Below are 10857 nucleotides of genomic sequence, written 5' to 3' on the forward strand. Positions count from 1 at the left end.
AGATGCTCTTTGGTGAAAAAAATTATTCTGTTATTTGCAAACATAATGATCTTCTCAGTTCAATAAATTTGTACCAAATGTATGCAGAAATATGAAAATGAGTTCTTTGACAGAAATTATCACCTTTCACCTTGAAATGTGTATGTGAACGCTCTTCTCAGCATTGGTTTTTCATTAGCTGTTTTTTTCATGAGCTGTGACTTAAGAATGAACAATCTAAGAATATGATGCATATAATTTTGTAAAGCATGGACATTTTTATGATGTTGGTTTGCTTCACAGAGAGTTTTACTGAAAATTACGTATTTCAAGTCACAGCCCTTAAATTTGATGCTGACATCAGCATAAGATGTATGCTGCTTATATTACAAAATGTTGGGGACAGTTTCCAAAAGTCTATAAGTGCCTCTGATAAACAGTTCTCACCAGTACCACCTAAAGTCGCCGAGTTGCTGTCACACATCCTTACCCAGTGACAACAGAGACGTGGCTATCCTGAACCCTGTTTCTAGGAGGGAGTGAGAATGCCGGTTGGAGGAGACCTCAGTCCGGTCGGATCCAGCATCTGAATCTGTAACAGGGAGCAAAAGCAGCACTAGAGGGCAGGAAAATGCTCAGCACCCTCACTCGGGAAGCACTGCACGGCAGAGCTGTGGATGCTGTCCCCGCACGGTCTCTCCAGCGCCGGCTGAGGTCACTGTGGCTCCGCACCTCCCGTTGCTTTCGGAGCAGCTTTTTGCTGCTGGAAGAAAGGATACGGCAACAGATTTTTTTTTTTTTTTTTTTTTTTTCTCCCCAGCACATATAGTTTTTTTTTTTTTTTCTCCCCAGCACATATAGTTTCTAAAAATGGGGACTAACTGATGGTTGTAATTTTGATGGAGATTTACCTGTAGGCAAGACGGCAATCAAACCCACACTATTAACGGAAGGCTGATTGAGTTAATGAATATAATTGTCAACTCTACAAACTGATTCGGTCTGTCTAACAATCTATCAGTTTGTCTTTCCTCTTGCAGTTGTCCCCATTTATATTTTGCTGTATGGTGGCCATAGGTGAATACCTAAAATCCCCATAAATATAGAATTGTTTGAGTGGGGACTAATGGATGTCTGGGAAAGAAGGGGGGATCCACTATACCAGGTAACTGAATTTATTACCATTCCATTAAACACAGTACATTTGGGCTAGGCACATGAACTAGTGGGTAACATTAACCTTTGTCTTTACCATACAGCTGATTTCTATGAAATTTAGGTCTTTTACTCACTGGACTAAGTCTTCAAGGGACACATCCTTAAATGACTTACAGTTGGATGGATGAAATAGTGTACAGGAAGCACTGGAAACTGGTGCTCTAAAATAACAATAAAATCTTGTGGGGAGTGGGGAAAAGATAAGGAGGTGGGAGGAAACATCAAAAATGCCTTCTGTGGGTCAGAACTTCATGCCTGGTAATCCTGCAGCCCACCAATCTAAACTGACTCCTCAAAGCCCACCACTGAATCTGCAGGAGATTTCCTTCCATACAGGGAACCACAAAGGTCTGTAAAGAAAGATTTTATTTCCTCCCCATCAGTTCAGAGAGAAGATATTAGAAGATGAAGACTAAACAACTTAATAGTCAGAAAAGCGTAATTCACAGCTCAGGGACAAATCCAATTCAGAAGAGCTGTCTCCATATCAGACAGCCCTTCTAGGAGCAGTTGCTGTAAATGATCTTTCTCAGATGTATCAGAAGTTTACAATAGACTTCTGAAAGAGGCAAGCATATTCTGCTTCCTTACCAGAGCCTGACACCAGTCCTCAGATCCGCCATCACTGAAGAGGTGAGGGCCAGATTAAAGCAAGAGTTACTTACCTTTCTCCTGATGTAGCACACAACAGGACAACAAAAACGAGATTACATTACATGGCTGTGAAGAACATTGTAATGTAGTAGGACATTGAAATAATAATAGATACCTTTTAGAGTGGAAAGAACTTCTGTGTTTGCTAGGAAGTCACTTCTGAACTCTGCCAGTGAAAGTAAGGAGCAAGAACCCATAGAAGGAGATCAGGATTACTCCCCAGGGCGGGAGCTGCTCTCTTTGAAGCAAAATAAGAGATGTCCTTCACGTGCTCAAAGGGGATGATCAGGTGGAATGAGATTTGCCCCAGCTGTATCTGTCTATCTGTAAGTGAGGGTCTTAGGCCACTAACAGCAGGGACACAGTCAAGCCTAGGTAGTCCATAGCTGTGTTTTAACAGAGGACACGAGGCTGTGGCATGGGCCTCTTTAGCTTAACTCAGGGAAAGAAACACGAATACAGTTACAATGATTAGCTTATGGATGCACTGTGAACGATGCATTGCCTCACTGAGAGGCAAAGGGACATATACATTTTAAAAAAGTGGGGAGACGTAGGTAAATTCTCTTAATAAAGAAGCGACCAACTTTTCTGAAATCCATCTCATGTAGACATGTGTAGGTAATGCTGTGTTTTGCTGTCTTCCTTTCATCTACAAGTCTTTTTCAACATATATATGATAAGACAGTACCTATCTGTGTCCTGACATGAATCCGTGTTCTTAAAGCCTTGCATGTAGCAGATGGGAAAAGATTTATAACCCATTTGCTCATGTGCCAGCTATTCCTTCACTAGCTCTTGCATATTATTAATTTTATTTAATAGAAGAGTATTTTGCATGTCCTGTCATGAAACATTACAAGCCTCTTTCTAGCATAAAGAATCTTTGCCCTCCCAAATTTTCCTGTGCTGTATCACTATGTATGTGTCACACCTAATAGCTGCTTAATACACATCGTCTGTACAATTGTGAGTTTATCCTCAAGTTAGTTGGATTAGACAGTGAGTTCCAGAGACTACACTGCCACTGAATACACTTACTTCAAATTTAAGAGGAAGTTTAATCAATAAAAATAACAACAACAGATTTGTTTCATTCTGCTTTTCTTATGCTGTAGAAATGCCTGTGTATAGATGGATTTCAGCTCTTTCTCAAGAGATACCTTTGTCATTTATTGAGCACTTTGTCCTTCTCAAGAATTTGTATTACAATGTCACAAGTTAAATTTGCCTTGCCCCAATGCTCTTGAAATGCCTCGCCATCTGATGAGAAAGGGAGTATCATTTGGTACTCGCATGCAGGTATCACCTAAATTAACAGTGTCTCTGATCTATGTGCATATGCAAACACTAAAATACCCTGAATATAGAAAAAATACAATTTAAAAAAATGTGAAAAACCTCTACTGAAAAGAATAGAGTGAAACTGCTTGTTAGGAACTTCAGGAATGAGTCAATATCTCTTGCTCAAAAATGAAATGTTAGCTAAAAGTTGAATTAAGTGAGTAAGCCAGCCAATTGAAGTTTTAATAATGACCCATAAATAAAATAGATTTTTTTGCTTTATTTTATTTTTATTTTTTAAAATTCATATAAAGACTGTCTGATATGTACTTTTAAAAGGAGGTGAGAAGAAAGCAGGGATTTTATGTTCACTGTTCAGGTTGTGTCTTGCCTGCCTGCCTGTGGGAACCAAAAAAGTATTTAAACTATAACATTGGAAGAGTCAAGAGCAACAATGTCAAGTGTTTAGGAGAGAAAGGGTTTTTAGCCTTGACTGTTTTGATGTTTTCATTTTGTTTAATTTTAGTGGCTAAAAACCACTTGGAAAGAGGATGTTTTTATTTAAAATTCAACATCCATAATACTTACATTGCGGTGCAAAAGCTGCACTAGATGAGTGATATCTTGGCAGATCTCCCAGGGGCTTAAGCCAGGCAGGATTTTACCCATTATTTTTAGAGCAAACAAGTATAGGGGAAAAAAAAAAAACAAACAGAAGAAAAAAGATTCACATTTTTCATTGTAATAAAAAAATAAAAAGCACACCAGCTTAACTTAAAAGAAAAAAATCTTTGGCATATCAGCCTTTCACAGAAGGGGTTTTCACCGTCCACTGGGTCAGGTTTGTTGTCTGAAAATATCTGCCCTAAATATAATTGAAAAATAAAAGGGGGTTTGGGGAGCTGGTAGTAATCAGCTTTTTTTGACTCAGTAATATGGCAGAGACTTAGCCCTTCATTTTACCTGAAGGATTTACTAAAATTCACAGTCTGAAATAGCAGCTCAATTTCAGACACATGGATGAACACATGGCAGACTTTCTCATTGAAAACAGCAAGAACCTTTCCTCTTATTTTTAATACTTACTTAGTGATTTTTATGCAATACCAGTAAGACCATTATCTCAGCACTGACAGAATGATATAAACTGTAAAATGCCTTCTTTGAGACATTTAAACCTTTGCTGGATAAAATGCTAGTAAATGTGATATTAATTAAGAAATAATCCTGCACAATAGTAAAAGACGTTAGATCCTTATGAGTAAAAGGAGTTTCTCAATTTTTAATATTTTTAAATCTGTAGTAGGCATAGGATAATGTTCTTAATTTGTTACTTTTTAGTAGAAGATCAAAGCGCATTATAAATTTAACCTTGATTTGAACAATACACATTCTCTAGGCCTGAGGTTTTTGTGAAATCGTCAGTAATGTTTGGGTCGGTGTGTGAAGAAATATGCTCTCCCTCTACGGCCAGAAAGTATTATAAGTAAATTTCCATGCTTGAAAACTTAAGTGTAAACATTTTTAATCTTAAAGTCTAGTGTAAAATGATCAGCTTAACTTTCCAGGTGTGCTCAGGTACTGTGATGATGGGCAAAGCATGACAACTAAACTCAGGAGGTCGTGGTAAGAGAGAAGATTGTTCAGTACACGGGTGGCTGCTTTAACTTGTAGTTCCTCACTCTTCAGCAGTTCTGGGATCAGCTTTATGCCAAAGACTTCCCACCTCTCAGCCATGCCAAGGCATGTATTTATGGAGCTGTGTATTCCCATACTTATTTCATGTCCCTGGAGTTGATCTTATTGATCACTCACATACTTAAACATTTTAACTTTAACAGTTTTGTTAAAGTGAGGACTAATTCACTTACAGTCAGTCTCAGTTTTGTGCAATAGGGATATACATTTTTTAGAAAAGGGAGCAAGAGGAACAAACCAAAAAGGATATATGAGCTTAAAACAGGCTTTAGACAGACCTATGGCATTCAAGTACACTATTGAATCTAGCCCATAATGTTAAAACTGCTTTTCTTCCAAAACATGGGCAAACCCCTTAATCACTAAGGGCAGTAGTAACAGTGGCATTGTATGGCAGACACTGGTATGTAAATGCAAAGTGTAAATGCAATACTTTCTTTAACATTGCAAACTAGTTTAGCATAACTTGTTTTAGAAGGTTAAAAGGTGCTTTTTGGAACAGATAGTAAGTATGGCGTAGAATGACTTCTGATCCATATTATGCCATTTTCTCTCATTTTTTAAAAGATAAATTATTTGGCTGAACAAAGAATTTCATCATACTATTCCCACACATCTATTTTTTAACTTTGTGATGATTCACAAGCTAACATTATGTGAAATCACCTAATACTCTTCACAGAAGTATTTCAGTCTACTAATAAAGAGAAGTACCCATTTGAAAACAGAAAAATGAGCAGGTAGCTAAAACTGCAAATATTATTTCAGTTTAATCTAATTAATTACAGAAGCATAAAGATTCTTGCACTACCAGCATTTGCAAATGCTGAGGCTGGTCTCTGTGCTTCAGAGTACTGCCCTCAGAAAAGGCTCCCTTGGAATAATTGCAACTACAGGATGGACAGAGAAATGGTTTATTTCTCTAAAAGTTGTTTTCTGAATGAAAATAAAGCTCCTTATTTTAGTGACAGCCTCCCACCAACCTTTAAAACACAGCTGTTCTCCATCCTCACTTCTCATCTCTTTTTTTTTTTTTTTTTTTTTTTTTTTTTTTTTTTTTTTTTTTTTTTTTTTTTTTTTTTTTTTTTTTTTTTTTACATGATTATTATTTTTTTCTGTTTAGAAACACTCATTCTAACCTTGCAGGTTTACTTATATCCTGCAGTGGGACAGTAAGCCCCCAAGAGGTATGGGTTTACAGGAACCTGGTATGTCCCATTTTCCAGCTGTGGGAAAGTGATTCTCAGGGAAGGGAAAATGACTTGTCTAAAATCACACAGTGAGATTAATGATAGAGCCAAGCATTGAACGTTTAGGCTGTGGTCAGATGATCACTATGATTGGATTTATGCATTACTGGATCACCTGGCAATACAAATTTGGTGCAGACAGGCATGCATTCCCGTTGAATTATTCACAGCACATCAGATAGTGCTTATGTCAGCTGGTGCCCTGAGATAGCCCGGAGTACAATGTATCCCATATGCCATTCATTCTCATCTCTCAAGTGTAGTTTGGAATGATGGCCTGTTGCACTGTGGGAGGAAAGTTAGCTTCTACTTACAAGGCTGTAATTACCACAGGAACAGCCCCAGAATGTCAGTGTCCCAAGCAAGGCACTGTTTGAATGTCACAATGTGTGAGGGCATCACGGTTTTCAGGGTGCAGCAGGTGGCAACATGGGTCTATGGCTGGCTACGCCGCTAAAGTGCCCATTTCCTGCTAGAGGCTGGTGACAGAGAAGTGTAGGTGTGATGCTCAGAGAATGGTGTTTCACACTGAGCTGAATTAGCAGGGAAGGGACAGCAGAGGACACAAATAAATGTTTTGCCAGACCTTTCCTCATTGGTGATAAAACTGAGCATAGTAAGGCCAAGGAATTGCAGTTTTCTATTCCCTGAGGCATCTGGGTCTGTGAAAAGAGCTATGAGTACCAGCAGAAGGTTCTGCTTCAAAGATGGGGAGATCCAGAATACGATGAGAGCTTATGAAAGGAAATGTTCCCAAGTATCAGCTTGTAGGTGTTTCTCAGAAAGGTGTCCACCAAACCAGCAGTGCTTACTGAACACTGAGGAGAAAGGGACTTTAGGTATCATGAGATGGCAGCTCTTGACTCCTAATATTTGGGACCCAATCAATTTCAGGTTTAAAAGGCATTAAGACAGTGCTGAAATTTTCAGAATGCTCTCTGGAAGGGCCCCAGTTTGTGATCTGAGTGTGATATGCAGGAATTCAAAGTGAAAGTTGCTCAGCTGAGTATGTATCCTCTTCCTCTATCCTGTGACCTGTCCTGATTGTTCATCAACATCTTGGGTCACTGCAACATTCAGCTGGTTTCAGAGACCTCATGGAAGGTTGTGTTCTCTGTGCTGCACAAGTGATGCCCTGGAGACAGGACAGTCTGCTGTCATGGTCAACCACTCATGTAACTTTGTGCATTCAAAAATATCCCATGCCACACTTACTTCTGAGAATCCTACTACACAGTGCTTGCATCTAGTTGGGGTTGTCTCTCCAGGGACTGTCTACTGCAAATTTTAAGCCTTACTGATCTGCTGGGTCAGGCCCTGTCTTGGAGTCACTTCAGGTGAGAAGGGAGCAAGCTACAGCTGTTGGCATTGATGTGTCCAACTGCTCAACCTTGAGAGAAAAACAAGGCGATGGGGTTCAACAAAAATAAGATCCTCATCTGTGGCATGTCCTAGCAGAGAATATGTGAGGTCATAAATTGGGAAATTGAGGTCATGGTGATGACTAGTGTAGTGGTGAAAAAAAATGTCATTGGTAAGGGACACACCTTACCAATGACCGAGCATCAGTACACTGAGCATAAGTACACCTTACACCGAGCATCAGTAAACTTCCAAACAGGTGGAACAAGATACGGGTTCAGCCTGCTTATGACTTAAAAGTAACAGGGTAACAGGATGTAAGGAAAAGAGCTCTAGAGACTACAGAGGGATCTCTAATGAAGTAAGGCTGTCAGCTAATACCCAATTAAATTATATATTCTGGTAAGTTATGGTTCCAATTTTTTTTTTTTTAATGCCAATGATTTGCACTTTTGATCACTTTTTTTTCTGATTTGGATTTAGGTGCTCTAAAAACATGGGATGCACTGCTGGTGGAGAAAAAAAGGGTGTAGTCAGATTTACTACTGCAAATGTAACTCAAGAAGTTTGAGAATTTTAAGAAATTACCTTTCCCAGCTCCTTGTGACTACCTCTTAATTTTAAGACAGAGCTGCCAGCAAGGTCACATTTCAGTTCGTCCAACTTGACCCAAACCAGAGATAGGATAGTTGAATCATAGAATAGCTTGGTGATCTAGTCCAATCCCCCTGCAATGAGCAGGGGCACCTTCAACTAGACCAGATTGCTCAGAGACCTGTCCAACCTGGCCTTGAATATTTCTAGAGATGGGGCACCTACCACCTCTCAGGGAAAACAGTTCCAGGGCTTCACCAACCTCATCAGGAAAGATTTCCTAGAATCATAGGATAAGCTGAGTTGGAAGAGAACCATAAGGATCATCACGTTTAACTCCTGGCCCTGCACAGGACACCACAAGAATCACATCATGTGCCTGAGAGCATTGTCCAAATGCTTCTTGAACTCTTGAACACAGGCTTGGCGCTGTGACCACTTCCCTAGGGAGCCTGTTCCAGTGCTCAACCACCCTCTGGGTGAAAAACCTCCTGATATCCAACCTAAACCTCCCCTGACACAGCTTCATGCTGTTCCCTTGAGTCCTGCCTGTCACTAGTCACCGCAGAGATGAGATCAGCGCCTGCCCCTTAGCTTCCCCTCACACAGAATTTGTAGACTGCAGTGAGGTCTCCCCTCAGTCTCCTCCAGGCAGAAGAGACCAAGTGACCTCAGCCACTCCTCATGGCTTCCCCACAAGGCCCTTCACTGTTCTCTTTGCCCTCCTTTGGACACTCTCTAAGAGTTTAATGTCTTTCTTACATTGTGGTGCCCAAAAGTGCCACAATATTCATGGTGAGGTTACATCAGTGCAGAGCAGAGTGGGACAATCCCCTCCCTCGACTGGCTGGCGATGCTTTGCCTGATGCCCCCCAGGACACGCTTGGCCCTGCTGGCTGCCAGGGCACTGCTGACTCAGATTCAACTTGCCATTGACCAGGACTCCCAGGTCTGTTTCCACAGCACTGCTCTCCAGCTTCTCATTCCCCAGGCTATAACACAACCAGGGTTGTTCTATCCCAGGTGCAAAATCTGGCACTTTCCCTTGTTAAACTTCATATGGTTGTTGACTGCCCACCTCTCTAATGAAAAATGACAGGAATAACAAACATTAATCCTGAATTAAATAAAAGTAATTCAAATGTACCAGAAGGAACAAAATTCATCAATATTTGTAAAATATATTAGTTTAAAGAGTCTGTATTACACACAACCAGGGTTCCCCTGTCCCAGGTGCAGAATCCAGAACAATTTCTTTTTTATAACTAATCTAAATTGACCCTCTTCTAGATTAAAACCATTAGGCTTCTTCATGTTGGAACAGACCCTACTAAAATATTTGTGACTATGCTTCTTATAGGCCCCCTTTATGTATTAAAAGTCCAAAATAAGGTCTCTCTGGAAGCTTTTCTTCTCCAGGCTGGACAAACTCAACTCTCTCAGCCTTTCCTCATAGAAGGTAAAGGTGACTTGAGAAGATCTGTCTGATTAGACTTTGAATCTTTAGGATTTACATAATCTGTTCTGGTGGCTCAACTGTGGGTTGGCAACCACCAGCTGAAAGATGGTAAATGACAACCGAGGACAGTAATGAATAGTTAGAGGTTGTAATATCTTGAAGGCTCCAATTACTGCCGTTGCGACTCTGTGACTATGCCCGAAGACAGTGTGTGGGAGTGACTCGACTCTGCCAGTGACTAAGCAATTAGCCCCAAAGGCAACATGGCACATTTCTCTGTGCCTCCATTTCCCATCTGCAGAAGCAGAACAGCGCTGTGCATTCACTTTCACTTAGCACATTCTGCTTTGACACTGAGTGTGAGGATTCAACTTTAAACAGGAATTTCTGAAATGCATCATGAGGGAACGAGGCATCTACTCAAATATAACTAAAACGGTAGTTAGAAATTACTGGAGATGAGCCCATGTCCTTGCAGGAACAACAGTTACACTTCATCTCCTTCATATTCTCTTTTTCATATAGAGAGATCAGAAAGACCTTATTTCCCCGTATTAAGATCACATGGCAAACCTTTTCTTGAAGCAAAATGCCTGCTAAAACATTTTGGTTTATGTAAAGGCACAAAGTGGTATTACCTATGGGGCTTCGGGCTGCAGGGGCCTCCAGGCAAAATACTCTACATGCTGAAGAGGAAATGCAGTTACTGAAGTCAAGTTTATGTTTTTTAACCTATTTTTCTTGAGATAACTTTGTCAGATTGTCAAACAAACTCTCCAAAGGGATTTGAGTCACAACCACATTAAACTGGAATCCAATCTTGTTATGCTGGCCTCAGCGAGTGGATATTCCCTCTGAGCAAGCCTGCACTGTATTAAGCTGCCTTCTGTTTCTTCAACCTAAGCTGTGAATGTATAATCATATTTCCTTTTCAAAATTACTTGTTTTTCTTCATTACAGAAACGGGATTGATTTTCCTACAGAGTGTTACACTTGTCAAAGCAGCTATAATCAAATTTTAGTGTAATGTCCCTACACAAGTAATTCCCACAATTAAAAACGTAACCATTCTGGATACCTGTTGGGTTGGATTCTAACCTTCATATGTATCCCCAATAGGTCCACTGAGAATGTGGGCCAAAATCACAGCTTGTGCAAATCAAGGTCACTGGAGCTGCATCTGTGGACACCAGCTGTGGATATAACTACCTTTATTGAACTAAAGGGACTCACTCATAAATACTGGTATGACAAAAGGAAAAAAAATAGGACCATTAAGTCAAAATAAATTACCTTTCACATTAGCAATTGACAGAAGCAATTTTCCAATATTCCAAACCTTCCTTCATGTAACCCTGA

Source organism: Empidonax traillii, unplaced genomic scaffold (genome assembly GCF_003031625.1).
Source record: "Empidonax traillii isolate 1590-97213 ecotype Southwest subspecies unplaced genomic scaffold, ASM303162v1 scaffold686:size905440, whole genome shotgun sequence".
Classification (NCBI taxonomy): Eukaryota; Metazoa; Chordata; class Aves; order Passeriformes; family Tyrannidae; genus Empidonax; species Empidonax traillii.